At 43.0% G+C, this 27,899-nt stretch overlaps 1 long non-coding RNA gene across 1 annotated transcript in view; it reads right to left on the bottom strand.

The window, feature by feature from the left end:
* The window catches only part of LOC122456815, a 103,461-nt gene that overhangs the window by 21,442 nt on the left and 54,120 nt on the right, over nt 1-27,899 (bottom strand). The gene's annotated exons all lie outside the window — the stretch shown is intronic.

Raw genomic sequence — 27,899 nt, 5'->3', positions numbered from 1 at the left:
AGCATATGCTCAAGTCTCACTAACTTCAGTTATTAATAATTATTGTTTACCTTAAAGCCCCAGCTCCCGGAGTCAAGTGCATATGTGATTATTTCAGCCTTCATTCTTAAAGAAAAAGTACGTTTCTAGCCTTCGTGGTTGTGAAGAAATTGTCAAAATGTGACCCCAGTGCACCAAAAGCAGAAGGCAAATAAAAAGAACACCAAATCAATTTTTTTTAACATAATCTCATGATTTTAAAGCCAATCAAGATTTTTGGTGAGCCTGACTCATGATTTTTGAAATTTGGGGTTGGTAATGCTGTGAACATGTGGTTGACTTCAAGCATATGCATAAGTGCTGTCCTGAATAGGGCCCTCTGGCCAGAAAAAAAAAAAAACAAAAAAACCAACCCAAACCCCAAAGTTCAATCCTGAAGCTGTTAGTTCTTTTCCCTTTGAATCTTCCTTGTTTTCTCATTAACTTATTTTTGCTGTTTCCCTGCAGCACTTTCCTATTCATGTGGATCCCAGTGCTGGATATGAACAAGTTACTTTAAATTAGGTGCAGAACGCTGTTTGTCAGTGAAACACTGTCAGCTTTATATAGGTCATATGGACTATTAACATCTATAAAAAACAATTCTAAGGCCAGAATGTCATTTAAGAGCCCTGTTCAATTAACATTCGCTTTCCACGTCTTAGGTCATGAAGCATCTGCAGAGCATTCTGTTCTCAGAAAGGCTATTATGATCCTGAACAAAAGTTGTGCATGACCACTGCTATGAAGCCTAAATTGAAAGGATTGGTGGTTTGAACTATGGTAATGGTGGATTCTCTGTAACTTGAAGTCTTTAAAGTAAATTTCAATAACTTGGCCAGAGGCTATAGGCCTACTACTGGAATGGGTGGGCAAGGTTCTGTGGCCTGCAATGGCACGTGGTCAGATAGGGTGATTATGATGGCCCCTTCTGGCCTTAGAGGGCACATCTACACTGGAATAAAAGACCCTCAGCATGGGCACAGTTGGCCCAAGTCAGCTGTCACGGGCACATGGGGCTTGGGCTGTGGGGCTAAAAATTGTTGTGTAGACATTCAGGCTCTCTCCAGCAATTTTACAGCCCAAGTCCCATGAACCTAAGCCAGCAGACCAGATCAGCTACAGGTATTTATTTGCTCTGTAGACGTACCGAGAGTCCACCAAGATCATCCAACACTCCTGTGCATTTAGGAGCCTTCAGTAAACCTCCTAATTCCCAGCGAAGGACGATTCCCCTCTCCGGGAGCTGGGACTTTAAGGTAAACAATAATTATCATATGACTCATGACAGAATCATGAGAGTCAGGCTTAGAGACTAACCCAGGAACTGCACCAGTGTTGAGGGAAAAGCTAATATGTGCAGAGCTGGCACCTTTTAGCGCCAGTCACTGTCTGTGCAGCACAGACCGCAGCACATTTGGGGAATCGTTTCGGGCCTTGAAACTGTTCAGCACAGACCGCAGCACGTTTGGGGAATCGTTTCGGGCCTTGAAACTGTTGTCCTTCCTGTCTTTGAGGTATGCGAGGCACGTTGTGTAACTGCATGTTCCGTTTTAATGATAAAGTTGTTGACATTCTCAGAACACGAGAAAGCACTCACCAGAGTGTGGCTGAGGATGGAGTGAGGATGGAATTCATTGGTTAAGGGTGCCGATGCACGAGGGCAGCACGCGATGTCAGATGGTATATAAGCTTTGCATAAACTGTATACGGAGTCCCCTCCTGACTAGCGGGGGGGCACCACGCTCGAGCGTAATGCATTAAACACAGACTGGAGACTCTGCAGATGTGGACCTGGTTTTTGGTGCCTCAGCCTAAAACTTGAACCGTGCATGACCGATCAGGTATAATTCGCAACAGTTTTGGCACCCCAGATGGGACCTTAGGCTCGTCACAAAAGGCATACTGAGGTCGCGTTCCTCCTCGCGGACAGCTCTAGCCGGCAAAAGGTGAATTTACCTTGGAGAATTCCGACGAGGGGGAGCGCGAGCAGTCACTCGGACGATAAGGTGGCACATTAGGTGTCCCCTCGGTTGCCCAATTATGGGCTCTGGGCAGAGTATCAAGAAGGGGACCCCTTTGGCGGAAATTCTAGAGAATTGGAAGAATATTTCAGGCACCCATGGGTTAAATAAGAAGAAAACTATTGTTTTATGTAAAGTAGAATGGCCAGTAATTCAGGCCCTTCCTCAGGTATCTATGCAATGGCCACCTGACGGGTCATTTGCAGGGGAAATATTGACTGCGTTGAGAAAAAGGCTGGAAGATAAGGCTCCAGCCCAGATGGATTACTGGTATGTATGGGACAATTGGGCTTATGCGCGTGAGAAAGGACGTCCTCTTACCTCTTCTTTTTCTTATCTGTCCCAGGGGTCTTCGGCCCCACCCTATCTCTGCCTACTTCCTCTCCCTTTCCTCTGGCTTATTCTCAGCCTTCTGATTCATGCCCGCAACCCTCCCGGTCGCAGCCTTCCTGCTCATGCGGACCCATTCTGGATCCACCGATTGCTTTGCAAGCCCCTCTTATTCAGCAACCTCTTGTCTCCCATACGGTGGACGGAGGTGAACAAGTTGTTTTCCCCTATGTGCACCGCCCCTTTGGCCCAGGCGACTTGATAACATGGCAACAGCAGATGCCTCGCCTGCGTGATGATCCGGAACAGGTATTACAAACAATTCGATCTGTGTTTACTGCTTTTAATCCTGCCTGGGGGGATGTTCAGGTAATCTTGGACACACTTTTTACTCCCGGTGAGAAGTATTCCATCTTGGATGCCAATAGGCGCTGGGCAGGAGAGGATGGTGTCCGTACTGCCTGGCCCCTTGTTGATCCTGGTTGGAACCCTAATGTTTCTGCCCAAATGGACCTCCTTAAAGCAGGCAGGGACGGTCTCTTAGAGGCGGTGCGTAAAGCAGGTAGTAAGTCAGCTAATTGGTCTAAAATTCGTGAATGTCAGCAGGAGGTCACTGAGCATCCCTCTGCCTTCCTAGCCCGCTTGTCAAAACGAGTCCGCATATACGGCGGCGGCATCGACCCAGAAGCAGAGACAAACCGTCCAATGATGGTTTCCTTTTATGTCGATCAAGCAGCCCCAGACATTAGAAAATATTTCTCTAAACATGTGCCTGATTAGCCAGGGAAACCTCTCCAGGAAGTAGTCCGCTTGGCCACTTTCGTGTTTAATGGCAGGGACGAGGAGAAAGCTAAGGAAAAGCGTAAACAAAAGAAGGAAGAAGTAAGTATGTTGGCAGCCGCGTTGCAGGTCCCAGTTAGGAGTCAAAATTGGCGGGAGCATGGCGGGGCGAGAGGCAGGGGGCGGGGACGAACAGAGCCAAGAGGAAATTGGGTAAATACGAAATTTGGCACTTGTAATTACTGCAAACAACCAGGACACTGGAAAAGGGAATGTCCCCTCCGCCCAAAGGGGGCCCCTTGGCAGGAGCCAGTGCACAATGGCCTGTCCGGTTTTTCCCAGACTTCTCAAGGGTATCCTCCCACCAAACCTTTGAATCAAATTGACCCCCAGTGACTGGAGGCAGAGATTTTGGGAACTTTGGGAGAGTTGGAGTGGGACCTGGGAATGCAGTCACAAATTTACCTGCAAATTGGGGAACGTTTAGTGCCTTTCTTGGTAGATACAGGAGCCACCCTTTCCACTATAACGTTTGTGCCAGGGCCCGTGTCTAATACTAAGGTGTGGGTGCAAGGTATAGAAGGAAACCCCTGCCCGGCTCGGTTATCTTACCCTATCCCCATTAAGCTTGGTTCTCTAAAGCTATCCCATAGGTTTGTTATAATGCCGGAGGGCCCAGCAAACCTTCTGGGATGAGATGTGCTGGGCAAATTAGGAGCACATATATATTGTGCCCCTGAGGGGCTTCGTCTGATTGTTCCAGATTCGACAGTTGCCTCTCTTATGACATTGACTACGTCTGTTCCCAGTGTACCCTTTGAATCGTCTAGTGTTCCCCATTTTTTATGGAGTACAAATTCCACTGATGTGGGTCTCCTTAAATCTGCGGTTCCGGTGAGTCTAACAACTAACGATGGGCCGCCCCCTTCCGTGAAGCAGTATCCCTTGCCAAGGGAAGCGGAGGAGAGTATCTCACGTGTTACTGACAGCTACTTGGCACAAGGAATTCTGGTTCCTTGTAGTTCACCCTGTAATACGCCCATCCTTCCAGTAAGAAAACCTAAACCAGGAACTGATGGGCACCCGGTTTATCGGTTTGTTCAGGATTTACGCGCTATTAATGACTACGTTATAGCCCCGCATCCAGTTGTTCCTAACCCAAGTACTATTTTGACATTAATTCCTCACTCGGCCACTTGTTTTACTGTAGTCGATTTGTGTGCCGCGTTTTTTAGTATCCCTTTGCACCCGGATTCCCAATATCTATTTGCCTTTACCTGGAAAGGTCAGCAATTAACATGGACGCGGCTCCCCCAGGGATTCTCTGGATCCCCTACTATCTTTTCTCGCATTCTCACAGCAGATTTGAAGGACATTGTTTTGCCCGGTTCTTCGGTTTTGGTTCAGTATGTAGATGATTTGTTGATTGCCTCTTTGGACTATAGCACATGTTTAACTGATTCTGTCATTTTACTTACTGCATTAGCGAATAAAGGTCATCGTGCGTCCCCATCCAAGTTACAGCTGTGCCTAAATCAGGTAATTTATCTGGGTTTTGTAATTCGGCCTGGGGAGCGTTTATTATCTCCCGATAGAGTATGGGCAATCCAGGATTACCCGCGCCCGACAACAAAAAGACAGTTACAGGCTTTCTTAAGGGCTGCCGGCTTTTGTCGACCTTGGATCGTGGGGTTTGGAGAACTGGTAAAACCCCTGGTCCAAGCTACCACGTCATCAACCCTCGACCCGATTTCCTGGACTATGGAGAGGGAGACTGCCTTTACAGTGGTTAAAAAGGCTTTGGTTACAGCGCCCGCCTTGGGATTCCCAGACTACGGTAAACCATTTTTTTTTTTAGTCATGAACAACAGGGAGTGGCTAGTGGAGTCCTCCTACAATATCTTGGAGACCGCCCACGCCCCATAGCTTATTATTCAGTACAACTGGATCCTGTTGTCCGGGGCTCTGTTTCCTGTGTGCGGTCGATTGCCGCAGCGGCAATCATGGTTGAGCGTTCGCGACCCATAGTTCTGGGACATCCCCTGACTGTTTGGGTCCCCCACGAGGTTGAAATTCTTTTAAAACAGCATTCTACCCAGGCGTTGTCTCCACAATGAGCTCATAAATATGAACTAATTTTGTTGGCCGCTGATAACATCACTCTACGCCGCTGCAACACTCTTAATCCAGCGACTTTGTTACCCCTCCCAGAGGATGGCACCCCTCATCATGTGTGTATGGACGTCGTCACCCAGAATGGTAAGCCCCGCCCGGATCTAACAGATTCTCCTTTAATGGAGTCCGATCTGCTTCTCTTCACAGATGGGTCCTCATATGATTTAGATGGCTATCGGGTTTCGGGGTATTCAGTGACTTCCCAGACCGATGTTATAGAAGCCGCTCCTTTACCACCATCATTTAGTGCCCAGGGTGCAGAGTTGTATGCGCTCACGAGAGCTTGCTTATTGTCCGCGGGAAAAACTGCTACCATTTACACAGACTTGAGATATGCTTTCGGAGTTTGTCATGCTACAGGCCAGCTTTGAAAACAGCGTGGATTTCTAACTTCATGAGGTGCAAAAATAGCTAATGGTCCCTTGATTGCCGCATTGCTAGAAGCTATTTTAGTTCCACGCCAGGTGGCAGTGGTACATTGCTATGCACACAAGCACTCCGATAGTGCTGTTTCTCAAGGTAACGCGTTAGCTGATTCAGCCGCAAAAATGGCAGCTCTACAACCTCTTTCTGTGTCGGTTACCCTCCCCTTGGATGGGTCTTTCCCACCTGCGGATTGGACATTAATGTACACTGATGTATCCTTGGAGGAATTGGGCAAGTGGAAACGTTAGGAGGGTGTGGAGGGCACGGACAAAATTTGGCCAATCGGGGGCAAACCTATCCTTCCCCGTCGTTATTTACTGGCAGCTGCTCATTATTTTCATTCCCTGGGCCATGCTAGTATTCAAGGCACAGTGGCTGCCATACTCCAATCCTGGGCGGCACCACACATTTATCCTGCGAAGCGCATTCTTGGATCCTGTTCAACTTGTTTGGCATTCTCTGCTATGACTCAGTCTGATGCCAGTTCGCGGGGGGGGGAGACCTTGGGCGAATTTTCCGTTTCAGCGTCTGCAAATGGATTATGCAGACATGCCCAAGTGTTCAGGATTCCATCACCTTCTCGTTATAGTGGACCAGCTATCTGGGTGGCCTGAAGCGGTACCGACGAGGAAAGCAGATGCGAGGTCTGTAGTTAAGTTTCTAATGAAGGATATTGTACCTAGGTTTGGTGTTCCTGAAATTATAGATACAGATGGAGGCTCGCACTTTACTGCGAAAATTTTGGAGGAACTGTATAAATGTTTGGGAATCACTCGACAATTACATACTCCGTATCACCCTCAGTCTGCTGGTCAGGTGGAACGCATGAACCGAACAGTAAAGACAATGATAGCAAAGTTCTGTAAGGAAACTGGACTTAAATGGCCGGAAATCCTGCCAATCGTCTTATGGCATATAAGGCGGACACCGCGCATGCCCCTAGGCCTGTCCCCATTTGAGGTGTTTTTTGGTAGACCCGCTTTAATTCCAGGAACCTACGTTCCAGCACATGCTAGTCTCTTGGATGGTGACGAAACTCTGGCCAAATATGTTGCTAGGTTACAAAAGGAGCTGATTGATAATCAATTTAAAGCTCAATTGTGTCAAACTGCACCGTGGGGATTGCAAATTCACTCATTTAAGCCAGGGGATTGGGTTATGGTAAAAAGGATTCCCCGCACAGACCCCTTGGAACCTAGGTGGGAGGGGCCGTATCAAGTTCTGTTATGTACTTATTCTGCTTTAAAGGTTGCAGGAAAGAGCTCGTGGATCCACCACAACTACGTAAAAGCAGCGACAGCGCCTCCCCAGGACCCGAGTGATCCAGCGTACGAGCCATTCCACGGATGAATATTACAACCAACCCGTGGACCGAACCCTCCAATTACTGGAATCTTCACAGCCTACCAGGACTTCTTGTATTTCTCTTTTGGACTTGTATATTGGGAATAGGGGTTTTTGTATGGTACCGGGGCGGATGTTACTATTGGTATGGTTGGCCCGGGGGTTTTTCCCCCCTACTCCCAAGTCCAGTACAAGGGTGGGCAGGTAATAGTTTTTTGAATTTGACTCGGGCTATTACGCAGAATATAAATCAAACACAATGTTGGATATGTATCCATACCCCCACATATATTAGTCAGGGAATTCCATTGGTGGGGGTCCCTATCCCTACTAATGAAACGCGTTTGTCTACATTATGGGCTAATACTACCTTTCATCGGAATATCACTATTCGAACATGGTCTATTGACATGGTGGCCCAGGGCAATTATGCAATCTGTGTTAGAAGAAATTGGAATCCTGAAAATGGGAATTTTGTAGGAACTTTTAGGGGGTGCAATCGTACTATCAAAATTAGTTCGGGAATGGCAACCATTTCAAATTATTCAAGGGCCCCTTGGCCCATCCCTGAAGGATCAGGGTGGTATTGGTTGTGTAACCACACAGCCTATAAAGTTCTTCCAGTAGGATGGTATGGTACCTGCACCCTAGGAGCAATAATCCCTGCTGTAACAGTTTATCAGAGTCTAACACGAAAAGAAATTCGCAATATAGTATGGAGGGATCGGCGAAGTATCCCTTTTAATTCCCTTATCGAGCGGCCCACGGGTTTTCATTCCTTTGCGCGCTGGTTTCTGCCATGGTTAGGAGTAAGTGAGCTAGAAAAAGCTATAGTTAATATTTCTGCTGCCTTAGAGCAGATGGCCAATGCCACTGCAGATGCTTTATCTGCCCTACAAACTGAAGTCACACAATTATCTCAAACAACCCTGCAAAATCGCTTAGCATTAGATTATCTCCTCGCTAATCAGGGTGGGGTATGCGCTTTAGTTAACTCCAGCTGTTGTGTTTTTATAAATCAACACCATAGGGTAGAGACTGATATCCATATCCTCAAGCAACAGGCGACTTTATTTCATCACATCAGTCTTGATAATACCAGTACTGGATTGCAGGAAGTATGGAATTGGCTCACATCATGGATGCCGGATCTCGGGGTCTGGGGGAGACGTGCTCTGTACATGTTCATATTGATTGCTGTTTTCTTTGCCGTGTTATTTGCATGCCTTCAATGTTGTAAAATGTGTTATTCGCAGTTATTAGTCCTTCATCGTGGTTACTCAGCTCCTATATAGTGTTAACTGACGTACAAAAAAAAAGGGAGGACTGTTGAGGGAAAAGCTAATATGTGCAGAGCTGGCACCTTTTGGCGCCAGCCACTGTCTGTGCAGCACAGACCGCAGCACATTTGGGGAATTGTTTCGGGCCTTGAAACTGTTGTCCTTCCTGTCTTTGTGGTATGCGAGGCACGTTGTGTAACTGCATGTTCCGTTTTAATGATAAAGTTGTTGACATTCTCAGAACACGAGAAAGCACTCACCAGAGAGTGGCTGAGGATGGAGTGAGGATGGAATTCATTGGTTAAGGGTGCCGATGCACGAGGGCAGCATGTGATGTCAGATGGTATATAAGCTTTGCATAAACTGTATACGGAGTCCCCTCTTGACTAGCGGGGGGGCACCACGCTCGAGCGTAATGCATTAAACACAGACTGGAGACTCTGCAGATGTGGACCTGGTTTTTGGTGCCTCAGCCTAAAACTTGAACCGTGTGTGACCGATCAGGTATAATTCGCAACATCAGTAATCAGAGTAGCAGCCGTGTTAGTCTGTATTCGCAAAAAGAAAAAGGAGTACTTGTGGCACCTTAGAGACTAACAAATTTATTTGAGCATAAGCTTTTGTGAGCTACAGCTCACTTCATCGGATGCATGTGGTGGAAAAAACAGAGGAGAGATTTATATATCCACACACACACACAGAGAGAGAACATGAAACAATGGGTTTATCATACACACTGTAAGGAGAGTGATCACTTAAGATAAGCCATCACCAGCAGCAGGGGGGAGAAAGGAGGAAAACCTTTCATGGTGACAAGCAAGGTAGGCTAATTCCAGCAGTTAACAAGAATATCAGAGGAACAGTGGGGGGTGGGGTGGGAGGGAGAAATACCATGGGGAAATAGTTTTACTTTGTGTAATGACTCATCCATTCCCAGTCTCTATTCAAGCCTAAGTTAATTGTATCCAGTTTGCAAATTAATTCCAATTCAGCAGTCTCTCGTTGGAGTCTGTTTTTGAAGCTTTTTTGTTGAAGGATAGCCACTCTTACGTCTGTGATTGAGTGACCAGAGAGATTGAAGTGTTCTCCAACTGGTTTTTGAATGTTATCATTCTTGACGTCACTCACCACACAACAGAACCACTAACCCAGGAACCTATCCTTGCAACAAAGCCCGTTGCCAACTCTGTCCACATATCTATTCAGGGGATATCATCATAGGGCCTAATCACATCAGCCACACTATCAGAGGCTCGTTCACCTGCGTATCTACCAACGTGATATGCCATCATGTGCCAGCAATGCCCCTCTGCCATGTACATTGGCCAAACTGGACAGTCTCTACGTAAAAGAATGACGTCAAGAATTATAACATTCAAAAACCAGTTGGAGAACACTTCAATCTCTCTGGTCACTCGATCACAGACCTAAGAGTGGCTATACTTCAACAAAAAAGCTTCAAAAACAGACTCCAACGAGAAACTGCTGAATTGGAATTAATTTGCAAACTGGATACAATTAACTTAGGCTTGAATAGAGACTGGGAATGGATGAGTCATTACACAAAGTAAAACTATTTCCCCATGGTATTTCTCCCTCCCACCCCACCCCCCACTGTTCCTCTGATATTCTTGTTAACTGCTGGAATTAGCCTACCTTGCTTGTCACCATGAAAGGTTTCCTCCTCCCCCCCCCCCCCCGCTGCTGGTGATGGCTTATCTTAAGTGATCACTCTCCTTACAGTGTGTATGATAAACCCATTGTTTCATGTTCTGTGTGTGTGTATAAATCTCTCCTCTGTTTTTTCCACCAAATGCATCCGATGAAGTGAGCTGTAGCTCACGAAAGCTTATGCTCTAATAAATTTGTTAGTCTCTAAGGTGCCACACGTACTCCTTTTCTTTTTGCGAACACCAGTAATGTCAATCTGCTTATATTCAGCCTTCCCTGAAGCCACCTAGAGGCCAGGGTGGTGAATGATCTAGATGATAGATAGAGATAGTGTATTATGAATAACTAATAATACAACAAACACCTAGAAGCACCAGCTAAGACCAGGATATCATTGTGGTAGGTGCTGTACATACATCTAGTGAAAAACAGTCCTTACCCCAAAGAGATCACAATCTAAATAGATAAGAGGTGGGAGAGGGAGGCACACGCAGAAGTATTAGCAAATCCCCCCCATAGTATGTGATGGACTCAGATAGAGAAAGAAGGTATATATGCTCTTGCTGGAAGATCATTTGAAAGTAAAACAGTCTTGCTTTAGTGTCAAAGGTCAGTTAAAATTAAGTGTGGGAGCAAAAACTGAAATTGAACCTAGTATGGTGTAGATCTGCCTGGTAACTGTGACAGATTTTGAGCTTACACAGCAGTTAATTCTGCTCATTGTTCAACTGAATATTGGTGGAAGAAAAATGCATTAGTTAGTACTCCCCTCTGCCACTGGTGATCTTCATCCACAACCAATACTCAGCATCCAAGTGGGAACGTATTCTCAGGACAATGCAAAGGGAGATTTTCAAATGTGCAAATAGTGATTATGTGCCTTGAAAGAAGACACTAGGAGGTGGGTACCTAGGCTCCTAATATGCACCTTTGAAAAACTCCCAAAATCATTATGTTCATTTCCCAAACTCTCCCAAAGTGTTATACAGAAGGTGGCTGTACTCAGAATTCAGCAGAACTAGTCTTGATACTGACCTGCTATTAAATTGCATGTTCTATGAGTTTAATTTTAACTTGAATCAAAGCTTCATTAGCCCATTGGTGTAGCTTAAGCAAAGTCTTAAGATATTAATAAGGCTACATGTCAATATTTATTAATATAATAATTATAGGTGCTAGTACCTTTCAGGAGTCAACTGGTAATGTATCAATTGCTAATTAAGTACCTGCACTCAACTGAGGCATTTACATAAAAGTGTTATCAAAATGCCGTATTTGACTGAGCTAAAGATTTTTTTTTCCACCTGAGTTCTCCCATATTGTTTTACTATACATTTATCATGGATGCTTTCCACTAATGCAGCTGCTTAGCAGTTCAGATCCAGAGGCATTAAAATCAGTTATCCCTAGGGTGAGCAGATGTCCCAATTTTATAGGGATAGCCCCGATTTTTGGGTCTCTCTTATATAGGCTCTTATTACCCCCCCCACGCCTGTCCTGATTTTTCACATTTGCTGTCTGGTCACCCTAGTTATCCCATGCCTATTTGTTTCTTCCATTTCCTGATATGACACTAATATTCTCAACACAAAACAAATCTTTCAAACACTAACTATTGTAAGCAATCATCTGGCAGTTTTACCAAAGAGTGTTTGCAGAAACAATAGGATTCACCCCTGCCACAGAACCCTTTCTTGTGCCTATTTAAGCCAGAGGAGAAAGTTTACTGAATAAGTGTCAGGTGTGCTATACAGACTCCTGGGCACCAGAGGTTTATTTTAGGTTCAAATGAACAGCATGCAGATTATTGGGGGGTTGGCTATCTGACAAGATCTTAACAACCAAAATCTCAATGAACATAAAGAATCCAAAGATGTATTTTGTAAGAGGGGGTGCCCTCTGCCCCATGTCTTGGCCAAAATCTCTCTCCCCCATGTGATACACTATGGCAGTTCTATGTTCCAGGGTGGCTCCAGGGTGAATGGATGGGATTTGTGGAGAAGTGTTGGGATCCATAGGGATGAGAGAAGTTGTATACCTGTAACAGATTGCTACTTAATGGCTTTGCACCTGCAAATCCTCCTAAATACTTGGGGGTGAAGTTCTCTTCTCCATCCTCATTGGATCGCTCATCTGCAGGACAAATCCCTATTGCTGTCACCTGTCTCCAGCAATAGCCAGTACCAGATGCTTCAGGGGAAGGTTCAAGAAACCCTGAAGTAGAAGAGTACAGAGTAACAAGCCCAGGGAGGAAGGCTCTTATTAATCACAGTCATTTAGCAATTAGAGCTGGTGAAAAGTTGGAATTTCCATTCAGTGGAAAATTCTGAAAATTTGCAGAAACAAAAAGACAAACAAGCAGACAGACAGATACACCATTGTAAACTATGGCTGATACTTCTGTTCTGCAGTGTTACTTCAGCAGCCACATCATAGTAGTCAAGGACAGTTATGAATAGATTACTTCATTTATATCAGGTTTCAGAGTAGCAGCCGTGTTAGTCTGTATTCACAAAAGAAAAGGAGGACTTGTGGCATCTTAGAGACTAACAAATTTATTTGAGCATAAGCTTTCGTGAGCTACAGCTCACTTCATCGGATGCATTCAGTGGAAAATACAGTAGGGAGATTTATATACACAGAACATGAAACAATGGGTGTTATCATACAGACTATATATCAGGGTGTCACCATGCCTCCGTGGGTCACAACTGAATACCAAATTCAGGACAAACTGCTGGGAAAAAGGGCAGACACCCCAAAAATGGTGGTTATTCTTCCATGAGATATACCAAACCAGCAACAAAAGAAAACTGTCTCACCACACTGGCTAACAAGAAGTCAGAAATACAGCCTTCTTAGGTATTCCAATCCTAGATTCAACACCCAGACACTAGACTTAATGTTGAGTGCTCATTTAAAAACAAAAAAAAAAACAAGGAGTCCAGTGACACCTTAAAGACTAACAGATTTATTTGAGCATAAGCTTTCATGGGTAAAACCCCCACTTCTTCAGATGCATCTTTAAAGGTGCCTCCAGACTCCTTGTTGTTTTTGTGGATACAGACTAACATGGCTATCCTCTGATACATTTAAAACCAATTTCGTCAAACAAAAGGTTCTGATCCCAAAGGACTAGCCACATAACCAGGTCAATATATAACTCTGATCTTAAAGTATTGGCAACAGCGTGATTATTGGGTATCTAATAAGAGAAAAAAAGAGAAAGAAAGATGAGAGTTAACATTGGTTAAAGGAATCAAATACATACAATAAATGCAAGGTTCTTGGTTCAGGCTTGTAGCCGTGATGAAATAAACTGCTGGCTTGTTAAGTCTCTGGTTGCTTCCAAATCAATGGAAAGGCCTCAGTCCTTTGGTCAGAATGCTCCCATTAGTATAAGTTCATAGTCCAGAGGTTTGAGCAGGAAAGAGGCAAAATAGAGATGTTTCCAGTGCCTTTTATAGCTTCTGCCAAGTGAAGGGAAACCCATTATTCTCAATGTGAAAAATTACAGGTAATAAGGTGTTTAGAGTCACATGGGCAAGTCACATGTCCATGCGTGCTTCGCTTAGTCATAGCGGAAGCCATTACCCATACTCTAGGTAGAACCTTCACAGGAGAGTCCATTAAGTGCAGACAGGCGTCTCCCATGGTCCATTGTGAGTTAAGTATTCCTTGATGGGCCATTTAACATGAATAGTCCCTTCAGGATGTGCAGGCTAAATACTTTGTGGCGTTACCACACGAGCAAACATTTGAAATACAGGTACATCATTAATATTCATAATTTCAGATACAAAAATCATACAAATGGCATCATTCAGCAAATCATAACTTTTCCATAGACATCTTACATGCCACACTTTGTACAAGATTTGTTGCAATTATACAACAGTGGTAGCAACAATGATCTACATAGTCATATTTTAATCATGATAGCATCACACTAGGTAACATCTAGAGGACCCAACTTAAACTGAGGCCCTGTTGTGCTTGGTACTGTACAAACAAACACATTGAACAGCACAGTGCCAGCTTGAAAGAATTTGCAGTCTAAATGGATTTCATAGAGTTTAGATCATGTAATAGTCCCATCTGGACTTAGTCTGACCATGTGTCTATCACAGACTATTAAAGTTTCACCAAATACTCCTATATTTAATCGAATTACTCGAGTTAGACCAAAGCATGTCAGCTCTCAGGAGACTAAAGTCTTGTGTGCCACAGGTAGCAAACAGGAGCCACCAATGCCCTGCAATGACAGGGAACTGATTAGGTGAGATCTGCCCCAATAATCCTAGCAGATGAATCATGCCCCACGCTGTAGAGAAAGGTGAAACCCCCCCAAAAGGTCCCTGCCAATCTGACCTAAGGAAAAAACTCCTTTCCTACTCCAGATATAGCGATCAATTTGACCCTGCTCATGTGAGCAAGAACTCAGTTACCAGCTGAGTTTCTGGGGGCCATGGGGAGTGCAGCGTGAACGCTGATCCATCAATATCCGGCCTGGGCTGGGGAAGCTAATGATCCAACCAGCAGTCCAAATTTGGTGATTAATCCTGGTCATGTGCCACCTGAGGTATGTTGCGCATGCACTAAGAAGAAGCTGAGTTTGTGGGATTTACAGTAGACAATGTAGACAGAAAAATTAGTCCATTTTACAGGTGGGAGGGACAGAGAGACCGAATGACTGGCCCAAGATCACACAAGACATCTGTGGTAGACCTGGAAGCTGACTAGATTTTCCAAGTCCCTATCCAGACCATTGCTCCTCCTTAGTCCTTAGGGATAGTTTTCTGGTTAGGCTGGTTTTCCAAAACTCCTTCATCTTTGTTGTGCCAACATCAAAGAATGGAACTGTGTCCATCCCACCCTTTTTTATTCTCTTTTGTTTTTGTTTAATACAAACTTGTCTGCTTATCTTTCTAGTTCAAACCTGGTCTCTTTGGAGGACTGGCACAGTGGAGTGATACATGTTTAATGCTGAGATAATCCAGTTACCCTGACAAGCAAAAATTAAGAAAGGCAAAATGCCTCTGTGCACGAGGACTGGCTTCTGAATAGCAATTAATGAACATGCATGAAGCTTTTCAGCAATATCAGTCACCACAAAAGAAGCAGTCACTGCAGAGATAAGGTGTCTTTCTCAGACAGCACTGTTGATCATTAAATGACCTTGTCAGAAAGTTTAGATGTTCAGTGATTCAGCTAGGAATATTTGGCTAGAAAAAGGGGTGGGGGGGGGGGGGGAAGTGAGAAAATTGCCTTCATAACTACTTTTGATGTCAAATCAACTGTGAAACATCCCATCTTAAGGGGGAAAAATACACTTAAAATCTTTATTTTCCAGAGAACAATATATAATGGGACTGATATGACAAGAGCTTGACACATACCTTTGTGCATTTTTGAATTTTCACATATGTAAATCAAGTAGTGTAGGGCTGCAGGCTGCTTATTTAACAGTTGTACAATAGGATTAATGCGGTCTGGATTAAGCGATACATATTTAAGGAAAGATGAATATCTGTATCAGTCCTCAAAAATACAGAATATATAAGTGAAATAGAGCAAAGGCAATATTTATATCAGTAGGAAATTTCAAACTGTTAAAACAAATGAAACCTGATGGCTGTAATTAAATTCATTTTTTTTTTTTTTTTTTTTTTTACACACACACACACACACACACACACACACACACAATATGGAGCTTTGTGGCTCTACAGCCTAATGAAGGAGTAGGACAGGTGATGATAAAGCTCATCAGTGTGGCTATATTTGACTTATGTCAGGTCATGAATGTGAATCTTTGTTGCCATGAATAAGCATTTATTTTCGGTCATGCATGGTTTTCAGTTTGGGAGGAGAGGGGAGGTAGACAGAGCTACCGCTTGCTCAGGAATTTATTCAGCGTTAAGATGACCCTTGAACATCTTTGGGACAATGAGAGTTTTGCATGTGTAATTCTGCAAGACCAGTACATTTGGTTGTTCCTTTGAACTCCCAAAGTAGAATGGGATGAACTGTTCATAGCAAATTATTCGTTGGACACATTTTTCTGTTTGTAAATATTCCATGAAAAGATTGATGCCTGGGAACTAAAAGCATTAGGACACTTCTGTCCAGTTTCCTTCCTGCATTGAGATCTGCTTGGTGCACCAGAGAAGATAGGGAGCCTGTGGCGGTCTCTGATTGTCATGTTGGATCAATGCTAGCTCCCGCATAGACTGTATCAGTCAACGTCCTGCTTCAACTTAAAATAGATGGTTTCAGAGTAGCAGCCGTGTTAGTCTGTATTCGCAAAAAGAAAAGGAGTACTGTGGCACCTTAGAGACTAACAAATTTATTAGAGCATAAGCTTTCGTGAGCTACAGCTCACTTCATCGGATGCCGATGAAGTGAGCTGTAGCTCACGAAAGCTTATGCTCTAATAAATTTGTTAGTCTCTAAGGTGCCACAGTACTCCTTTTCTTTTTTTAAAATAGATGGTAACAGCCCCCAAGAGTTGGCACAGTACACCGGGCTCTGGCCACATCCCTATCTCCTATACCAAGGTCACGTTGGAGGTGTGACACGGGAGTCAGCAACACCAGCTCTGCACCAAGTGAGAGCTCCCTCCTGCCAACAGAATTCTCAGCTGCTCAGTTTGGGCTGCTTCCTGATTCCTTTGACACACAAAGGTTTAGAAGACAGCAGAGATTCTGGCCTGGGTTCCTGGCTATTCAGGGGGATGTCACCAAAGTCACATGCTTCTGCTCTCCAGTTGGATGACTAAGTTTTATAAACAGAAGGAGGGGAAATAAAGTGATTTCAGAATGGGCGTACAAATATTGCCAGAATGAAACACTAATAGGTCAACACACGTGCACAAGAGACCATGTATATTCTTGTGAAGAAAAAAAAGCCAATCATATGCAGGGCCCCAGAACATGTATAAAAGGGTCACAGATACCATCAAAGTGAACTTGATTTTTATTCATGAATGTTCTTGTGCAGAATTTATCCAGCTCTATTTAAAACTGGATGTGAGGATGCATTATGGCTTTGTGGAATGCCACTGATATAAGGGTGTGGATTTGTCCCCTTGCTGATAATGCAGAAATGCTAATAACTCAGAGGGCAACATCCAGAGGAACTTGTTCAGTTTTTACTTCATTCCTATTCTGTAAAACTCACATTCGATACATCAGGATTTTGCTCTCTTCTATTAGAAATAATATCTTAATGCTTGATTTTAAGTTTTGTAACGATTTCTGATTAAAAATATACCCTTCCAAATTGTGAAACTAACAGCACTTGCTACAGTAAAGCACAAAGCAAGCAGGTATTGGGCAAGCATTCCAGCATACTTTGTAAATTAAATGAAATTTAAATGTTGACCCCGATATTCCGGTAGTGGAATGTTGCTCACAAAGACTTAAGTGTGCTGTTGTGGTTTTATAACATGTAGTCAGGATAAAGACCCTAGACACTAGGGGCCCAATCCAAACCCTGCTAAAGTCAATGAGCTTTGAATCAAGCCCTCAGCGCTTCAGTGGCTGTGAAAGGTCTGAAAAATGAAGTCCTCTACTCATACTCCAAACCAGGACATGCATACAAGCTGCACCATTGCTAGCCTACATGTACCTCTGAATGAGGAAGCATGTTCTAAGGATAAAGTAGTGGGACAGTTTCCAGCCCCATTCAATCCCTGGCTTCCTTGCTAATAAAGTTTCTAATTAAAGTCAGGAATGCTGGTGATGTAGATGCCTGCTGACTGAATGAGACAACTGATTCATTCCACACATGACAAGGAGCAGCTAGCTGTCAGAGAACAACTTTTGGTCGCTAACAACCTGAGTTGGATTTGAGCCAAGGATCTGATAAGTTTCAGAGTAGCAGCTGTGTTAGTGTGTATTCGCAAAAAGAAAAGGAGAACTTGTGGCACCTTAGAGACTAAGATTTATTTGAGCATAAGCTTTCGTGAGCTACAGCTCACTTCATCGGATGCAAAGGATCTGATAATAAGCTCATACCACACTTTTAATCTTCAAAGTGCTTTGTAAACATTAATAAATCTTTGCAACATCCTCTTGAAATAGGCAACGTATTACCCCCTTTTAGAGATATTAACACACAATTCAGCCAAGGCCATAGAGTGAATCAGTGTCACTGCCAGGTTTAAAAAAAAAAAAAAAGCAAGAATTCACGGCTCCCACTACTCATTTCCGACAACCGGACCATGCTCCTCAAGCATTTCTAGAAGAAAGGTTCCTATTACTGCGCTCCTGAACCGATTTGCCAAAATAACTGATAAATGTAGAAAAATGCAATGAAACCTACAGAAAAATTAAAGTTGTAACACTTCCTCCTCTGCTACATCTCTAGGGCTACTTAGAGCAATACAGTGCTTGCCATTAAAAAAGTTAAATATACAAATAGCCACATGGCAGAATCTTAGATACACAACATTCTCAAAGTGCCCAGTAGGAAAAGGCTGACTTTTTAATAGAGACCACTGTACACAACCTTGTGGCAGTGGGAAAGTGGTAAAATTACTTCCTCTACCAATGGGAAAGTTGCATGATCCATATGTTCTTATGCTGAAAGGAATCACAAACGTTTTCCAAAATACTATGGGTCAGATCCTCAGCTGGTGTGAATTGGTGGACCTCCATTGACTGTAGTGATTTACACCAGCTGTGATCTGGCACTGAGACTTCTCTAGAATAGCGATGCACATCTGTGATAATCAGGTACTGTTCCATGAATAATCTTTTAAGTGCTGTGTGCAGAATTTCCTAAGTTATACAGTGACATCCAAAAGATCCTAGATGAAAGGAAAGCTTTGCTATGCTACCTCACCTGTAGGTCACGAAAGCTTATGCTCAAATAAATTTGTTAGTCTCTAAGGTGCCACAAGTACTCCTTTTCTTTATGCTACCTCAGTGTCTACAGTTTAGGATTCCTGTGTGTCTGGTGTAGACCAAAAGAGGGATTCACATTGGGGCTTAAAAGCGTAAAGAATTCAATTCAAACCAAGCTGGGGGTGAGAGGGAAGTGATATATATTTGGATCAAGAGATAAAAAACCATAGAATAAAAGGACTTTGCATTTTAATATCCATTTTTCCTCCTTGTGAGGGAAGACATGATGAACTTTTCTTTTTCTGGACATGCTGAATAGAAGAATCTTGCATACTGTGTCTTTCATCTAAAAGGGCTTTACAAACTGCAAATCTACAACACCATGGAAATGCAGCATTCTCTGTAGTGCAGGGCTACCATCATCTCACTGCATATCTCATCATGGTGACAGAAGGGGGAGTTTTAGCTGAGGAGAATAGAACTAATACCTGCTTGTGTGAAAAGCGTGAGGGGATTCTCATGTTCATACTGAGCAGACGGTAGCTGAGATTTTAAAATCTCATGTGAAAAAGGCCTCCCTCACATTAAGCTATGTGATATTCTAGTTGACCATCTCAGAAAGAAGGGCTGAGTGGAACTGGGTTAAATTAAAATTTGTGGGAAGATTAAGCATTGAAAACTTGATCCTTATAGTCCTGGACCTTAAAATCTCACGTCATAGGGAAAGAGCATCTTTTTGTTACAGCAGCTCCGTGTTATTCACTGGAATGCACATAAGGCAGCACAGGGCAGCGCTGAGCAAAGGAACTGTCTTTACATGAACCACCAGAACCTTTCTTTCAGACACAGAGGTCCGAAAAGAATGCAGGATCACGCTCCTCGCCCTGTAGGGTGGATGATAAGAAAGGAGACAGGCAATGTTGCACGAAATGGACTTGCGAGAAGCCACAAAGCAGTCACAGGGCAATGCAGTGATACATTATTTAAAAAACAAAAGGAAGTATTTTTTCATACAATGCACAGTCAGCCTAGGGAACTCTTTGCCAGAGGATGTTGTGAAGGCCAAGACTATAACAGGATCCAAAAAAGAAATAGATACATTCATGGAGGATAGGCCCATCAATGGCTATTAGCCAGGATGGGCAGGGATGGTGTCCCTAGCCTCTGTTTATAAGAAGCAGGGAATGGGACACAGGGGATGGATCACTTGATGATTGCCTGTTCTGTTCATTCCCTCTGAAGCACCTGGCATTGGCCACGGTCGGAAGACAGGATCCTGAGCTAGATGGACCTTTGGTCTGACCCAGTATGGCCGTTCTTATGTTCTTATTAGGTGGTTTTGCAATGCAACCTCTGGGTAGTATTTCTCAAAAAAGCAATGATACATATGCATGAAACAAAGATCAAACTGGTGTGCGACAGCCTGCATATGTCATATCTGTCTAACTTCAGGCTTTTGGCCCAAGACTTGGGTTTTTAGCGAATTTCTCAGGCCCTCGATAGGGCTACCAAAAACCTCAGGATTTTCAATGGGGCCTCATCCAATGCCATGAAAGCAATGCTGTCAGAACAGATGGGAAAAGAGAGTTCATATACACTGCAAAGAATACAGTTTAGTTCCTGAGCACCACAATTTCCCCAGCTCACTTAGGGTTTGATTCTGCAGCCCTGAAATCAGTGCAAGTTGGTCATAATGTTAAGAGCTAGATCATGCGCTTCAAGTACAGGGACAGATTATTTTCCATGAGCATAAAATAACTGAAAATATATTTGATATCATACAGACAAAATAGATGTGGACTGAGGAGAGATCTTGGGGGGGTGCAGGTATTTTCCTATTATGGGCAGCAAAGTGGGGGGGCGACCTCTCCTGCCACCACCCACATGCTTAGATAGCAATATAAGCTATTGATTCACAACATGAAGGAGCAAAAAGTTGCAAAAACCACTGTCTGAGCGGCATCCTGAAATTATCTTGGGAATCTTTCCAGATGAGAATCTACTGATATAAACATTAACATTTTCTGGGTCTCACTCAGGATGCCAACACAAACAAAAACCCCTGTTCACAAATGCAGTGGTAGCATTACACAGAAAAAAGTGTACATATTACAACTAGAGCACCACATTATACACATTTATATACACACTTTGAAGTCAATGGAGTTCTGCCAATTTGCACCAGTGGAGAATCTGACCTTTCCTGTATTATATATTTTAAAAGCTAGTTATTCACTTATCTAGGCTTTTCGGTGCATTCTAGCTATTCTGTTTATTTTGTAAGCTCTTTAGGGCAGGGACTGTCTGTAGTAAAGTGCAAGAACACGGTCACCACTTAACCAATGATGATTTCTTTTTAAAACTGATTCTCACCACATTTCCAAGTTTTACTTCTTTGCCAACTTCCAGGTCAACACAAAAGGCCTGAGCCGAGATAATTAAAGACAGGAAAAAAGCAAAAAAAGTCAAACGGGGTGCTACATTTCTTAAAGGGCCCTTCTTTGAATGGTGACTCAAATTAATTACTGCATTTATTGTAAATTCTCAGAAAATTCTGCACTCCCAGTGCTATATTTTTGAGGATCTGCTGAATTCTTCACACATATATAAGCAGTGGTTGAACTTTAAATGGAAAAAAAACCAACCTCAACTGAACCTTAAACTACAGAACTGTGACTGGCACCTACAGAATAATATACAGTTGTCATTTGTATGTTGACTTTGTGATTATACAGGGTACTTTACAAAGTGCCTTAGAAGAGCATCACTGCTTCTATCTCATATACAGTGTCTCAATAACAGTATAACAGGAGCCCAGAGAATTACCTACTGCATAGAGGCTTGCATTGTATTCCAGCCCCACATCAGCTATTCCCAGCCTACTGCAGGGCAAAAGGTCTGTTCAACATTGCTAGGAAAAGATTAACAAATGAAAAATAACTGCAAAATATTAAAGAAAATGATTCACTAGTAATGACAGAAAGAACTTGCATTTTTTTAAATCGGATGGCTGTAAAATGTACCTTTTAAATTATGCATCGTGTCTTTGTGAGATGAAATCAGTGTGGCATAATTAACATGCTCCCTTCCCAGAAAAAGGTCTTACATGCTGTCACAATTTTTCAACATAGTTCAGCTTGAATGGGATTTTTGTGGGGCGACAGGAGATATTAGTTGGCAGCAAAATCACCATTGACCTTTTAGCTTACAAATAATCTGCTTATTTGAAGGCTGCACACTGCATTTTAAATAATAAGGGGGAAACATAATGGAAATAATTTAGTTTTAGCATTCAGCACTGCGTGGCTGTTTTCATGCAGACAAAACAATATGTGCTCTTTATTTTTAAGAGTTTCAGTCCAACAGCAGCAGAATTTCATGCTCAGAGTGTGCAAAATATTAGGCAGCCTATGTGCCACTGGTACTCATAATATTTGTGATATGTTTATTAGATTCTGGAAGTCTGAGCCAAAATATTGGAAACAGTTGAGCCCTAATGGGCAAACGTTATGCTGAACATATTTTCGCTCCTCTGTGGCATAGGTAGAAAGAAGTAGAGTAGTGATCTTAATCCTAAAATACTCTATGCCTTCATGCTATAATGTTTTAACCCTAGGATTGCCACTGTGAATTTAGTAAGGCTCTATTCTGGCAAGGCACTACAAAGGTCAGAGCAGGGGAACTGATATCAGGGTTCTTGGTTATATTTTCATCTCTGCCACTGACACGCCATATGATTATCACAAGCTTTTTAATCTCAGTAGGGCTGATCCTCCCCTGCCTTGCAACTTGTGTGGTCATTCATGGCTGTGCAAAGTGGATGTAAAATGCAATCACTTGAGACTGGTTATAAACCTCGTGCCTGTGATCTAGCAGTTCTCAAAGGCTTAGCGTGCAGTTTATATGCTACTGAATGGACAATGGTGGCTTTTTTCTTTAAAAAATTGCTTGAACTATTGTAGTTAGTTTTGTTAGCAAGGAGAAGATTGTAACCAATCCAGATGATAATTATTTAAATACCAGTTTGAGGAAGTGTGGATGGAATTCATTGTTAGCATCTGGGTATTCCCAAGAGATTTAAATTGTTCTCCCCAAAGTCTCTGCTGGAGCAATCATTGACCCATCATTGTATCTGCTGGATGAAGATTCAGGGTGGGGAAAGACAAAGGAAGGATTTGGTTTTTCAAAACTTTACCCAATCATGACCTAGGTTAGTTCAGATTACAGCAGGGCAAATTTGGGGGCGGGGAGTGAATAGTTTATTCAATGAAACATGAATTTTTGGTTGACCTAAAACTTTGTGAATTTTACATGAACTTGCAGAATAGTTTCAGGCAAATTATTATTGCAATTTAAGTGCAATCCGTGCAGCCACCACAATCCTTATAATCATTAGCTCAGTGGTTAGAGCGCTCACCTATGCTATGGGAGACCCAGGTTCAATTTGCCAGAGGTGGAGCAGTGATCTGAAGGTGGTTCTCCTATACCCCAGATAAGTGCTCTAGCCATGGGGCTACAGAGCTGTTCTCTCTTTCTCTCTGCCCAATGACTATTCAAGTACTTTATATGAAGCGGATTCCTGGGGACTGAGCAACAAACATTTATAGGAGGAAAAAAAAAAAAAAAAAACACACACCGCGGCTTTGTCTACCTATGAAAGTTACCCATTCTGACAATGCATGCAGCTGGACAGGGTTTAATCGCAAGTGTAGTCAAGGACAAGCCACGATCTGGACCAGTTCCGAAACCTCAGATTCAGGCCCATAACTAATTTGTTTCTGGCTACACTTGCAGTTCAAACACATTCAGTGTTGGTTCAACTGTACGTGTTGCTGCCAAAGTGTCAACAACAGGCAATTTTCACAGTATATTTGGGGTCTTGTGGAAATGACAAAGACTTGCAACAGCAGTAGCTATTAGTGCCGGTTAGAAGTCAAGGGAGTTCTTTGCATTTCATTATGAATCCGAGAGAGAGAGAGAAAAAAAACCACAAGGATTTAGGAAATTCAAAACCCAGACTTGTTTTCCATTGAAAATCGGCCTATTTTAGAATTAAAATGGCAAAACCAAGTCTATTTTTCATGCAAAGGCAGCTCTGATGAAGTGTGTAAAAATCCCCCCCTCCCTTATGGCTTTGAGATGGTAAGCTATCTTGTTAAAATAGCACATCAAACAAAATTTGAGGGGCATGCAGTGTTTCACGAACCCTAAATGACAGAATTTTACTGCAAGATTAAAAAAATAACATGGGACTGATTTATTTGCATGGCTCAACAGGCTATTTTTAGATGCCTATTTGGAAATTCCTTGTAGTTACTTGTTTATTAGTGTATTCCCTGTAGCTATTTTTACTATTTGCTGGAATGAGCATATATCCTCCAGCACCCCAAAAACAAGTGTTTTTCAAGTCAAATTCACAACCTTGAATATGTAGCATTTGAGGCAATGGACAGAAAATTGAACAGCATCGCTTAACCTTAAGCTAGCTAGGTTTTAATACATTCCACTTCTACTGTACCATTACCACTGGATGGCATTAGTTGTGCAGCAGGAGTGGCTGTGAAGAGGGATAATTACATCAGCATGGGTTTTCTGATTGGTACAAAAGCTGCAAAATCTAGGACTTATCATAGGACTGTCATATGACAGGATGTTAATATGAAGAGTGAATTTCACATAGTTAAGCAGCATATGCAGCTTTCATGAAAGACTTAATGGATCAAGAGGCTCACAGGAAAACGTTACCATGAGGCTTTTTACATGGAAAGGGCAAGCCACATTAACCTATCATTTTATCCTTAAGAAATAATACACCAGCTGAACATTTTAATCACATATCAGCATTTCAACTACTGCCATCATGATAAACATGTGAATACATAAGATACTAATATTGGAAACTGAGTCAGGGCCAAGCTGTGATGTCAGAATCTGGATCAGTGTATCCCCAAATAGGGCTTTGGATCTAGTGTTTTAACCTGGGCTAATCTCTTCCCCCAGATGCCAGTCTAGACTTGCAAAGCACAGTAATGAGGCTGAAGGACAAAAAGCCATTCTTAACCTGCTGCTGCATCAGAGGGGACCACTCACACTCAGTTCTTCCCCCTCCCTCCCAGGCAGAAGTGAGACTCAGCTGCATTTGTGGCATGATCCTCCCCCACCCTCTGGGCCGAAGGAGGGCAAGCCTCTGGTCCATGATCACACAGCAAGAAGAGGAGATAGGGGTAAGCCAGGGAACAGATAGGGCTGAGGTGGGTGCACATCCTCCCTCCCTCCAGGCCTATAACAACTGCCCAGCTGAGACTGCATTATCTTTTATTTACAGGACTCACCCCATGCCCCCTGGGTACTGGGAGCAGCTAAAGGGCATCCCTGTATCCCACCCTTCACTGGCCAGGCAGCCCCCACCCAATCCAGAGCCAAGCCATGGAGCTTGTCACGGAACTCCACAGATCCCTCAAGTTTGGGTTGGCTCTGGGGTCTGCTCTGCAGGTTGGAGGGAGCAGCCCCACAGTGCAACAATGTGAGATGGTCTCTGAAGGGATCCTTGCAGATCTTTTCTCCCCCCAGAGCCATCTCTTGTGGGTACATCTTTTAATAAGACCACATGCCCCTGGCAGATCTAGGGTGGTTGTATATAGGAACCGATTCACTGCTGTGTTACTCAAGTAGATTCACTAGGGTCACGCTGGTGTAAAACTGGAGTGGACCTTTAATTGGGGCTTTATGTGAGCACCGCCAGCTATGAGCACCACTAAACAGAGGCCTCTCCCAGCTGGTCCTGCCTATTTTCCGGACTGCAGTGGATAGCTCTGGGCTGCACAACGGAAGAGAGCTCGCAAGCAGCTTGCACTATCGTATCTTATCCTTCCACAGCTGGGTCTTGCCCAGTAGTGCTATATTTTCATGATTTCATCACGAGTCTCAATTTTTGAATGTTTTCTTATAGCCCCAGCTCCTGGAGTCATGTGTTACATGAGAATTTTTTTTTTTAAATTCTGAGAAAAAAGTATCTAGCAATCAGATGCAGAACAAAACTTGAAAACATGAACCCCCTCCAGTTAAAAACCAGAAGACCATACAACAACTCAAAATGTAGGGTCTTTATAAATCTCAGGATTTTAAGCCAGTCGCACGAGTTTGGGGTTCCTGACTCATGATTTTTGATGGTCTGAGGTTAGCAATACTGGGTGCCAACCACACAACCAGGGCAAAGCATGAGACTTTTTTGGTCTTCAATATTTGATGGTTTGAGTGAAAAATAGCCATTCAGAATCAGCTTAAAATGACTAATAGCAAATAAATTAGTGTTTACATGGCATCATGGTAACAGGAGCTTACAAAACTAATTTAATTTTGTCCTAAATTTAGCAATTATTAATCTTGCACTTAAACAGTTTAAGCATTAAGAGCCCAGACTCTGAAGGCAATTTTTTGCTAATTTCCCACAATAGAAAAAGCTACCCCGATAGGTTTCCTTTCTGCACACCCTTAGCCATACAGCTCATTGGCCTGCTACTTATTCATTTGCTTCCGATGTCAACTGTTCCCATAATTTTTTTATAAACAATTCCTAAACATGTGGATTGGCCATGTTAAGAAAAAAATACTAACATCAGTTTTCAGAGTAGCAGCCGTGTTAGTCTGTATTTGCAAAAAGAAAAGGAGTACTTGTGGCACCTTAGAGACTAACAAATTTATTTGAGCATAAGTTTGTGAGCTACAGCTCACTTCATCCGATAGTTAGTTAGTCTCTAAGGTGCCACAAGTACTCCTTTTCTTTTAACACATCAGTGTGTTCTACAGTTTTACCCCAGAGGTTTTGCTCGAATCGTATGACAAAGTACACAGTGTGCTGAGCACACACTAAGCACATGGAAACAAATTCAACATAAGACAACTATTTCAGAGACACCCCAAACAGCAGCACCTTGAGCAATCACAGCTCTTGTAAGGTCAAAGTGGTGGTTGGGGCACTAACCACCAACTTGCCTTTGCTAGACATATGTTCATTACCACAGTTTATTAGAAAACAAGGGGGCAAGGGTTCCTGTGGACATTTTTGACTTTTAATTGAAAAACCTGAAAACTGGGCGTTTGAGTTTAGGGTTTCCAGGGGTTTGATTTTTTTGGCTTTTTTTTTTTTTGGACCAAAAGCTGGCTTTTTCCATGGAAAGCAGACATTCTGCTAAAGAATATCAGTTAGTCAAAAAACTTAATTTTCCATCAAAAAGCAATTTCAATGGATAACTTTCAACCCTACTTGTTATGCTAAGGCGAACTTTGAAAGTTCTACTCTGCCCATTTTGTATCTGCTGGACTGTACAACAAAGCTGTGGCTGCTTTGGCGCCAACTGCAGGAGTTTTCCCATATGCTCAGTGCATTTTTTGAAAGTGCTCCTCTGGGCTCTCCTATGGTTGTTTGGCTATTCAGTGAAGTGCTGCAGGTAGCGCTAGTTTGGAGCCCTCTCCTGGGACTTGTTCATATGCAGTGTAGGGCTCTGAAACAGCAGCCATACAGAATCTCTGATAAAGAAATGCATATCTGTGGATGGTATGTCGAATAAGGATGCTGGTAAATTTGTCCCACAATGGGATAATGTGGTTTGCCCAACTTGTAGCTTTACACTGGGACTCGCACCAGGAGTCTGTGCGGGAAGCCTAGAATCTAGATCTGGCAGGGATGCTGGTTGCTGCTTTGCCTTGCTGGGGGGGAGGGAGGGAGAAAAAGAATATACCGAAACATCTGAATAGCCTGTTTCTTGGTTGGAGGTTGTAGCTAATGCGCTGCTTCCTGAGATCACCAAAGGCAGTATGGATAGGCTCTGGAAAGATGTCAAGGCTATGGAGAAGTCTTAAGATACAAACGGGACAGTCATCATTAAAGTTAGATAGGTCTTTCCCTGTATGAAAGAAATGTTCTTTGTGTACAGGACACCCACGCAGCTAATGATACCCTGTCTGTAGAGAAAGACTTAGTCCAGAGGTTTTGGTTAGAC

Source organism: Dermochelys coriacea, chromosome 15 (genome assembly GCF_009764565.3).
Source record: "Dermochelys coriacea isolate rDerCor1 chromosome 15, rDerCor1.pri.v4, whole genome shotgun sequence".
Classification (NCBI taxonomy): Eukaryota; Metazoa; Chordata; order Testudines; family Dermochelyidae; genus Dermochelys; species Dermochelys coriacea.
Note: the sequence above shows the minus strand (reverse complement) of the source record. Positions and strands in the feature narration are given on the sequence as shown.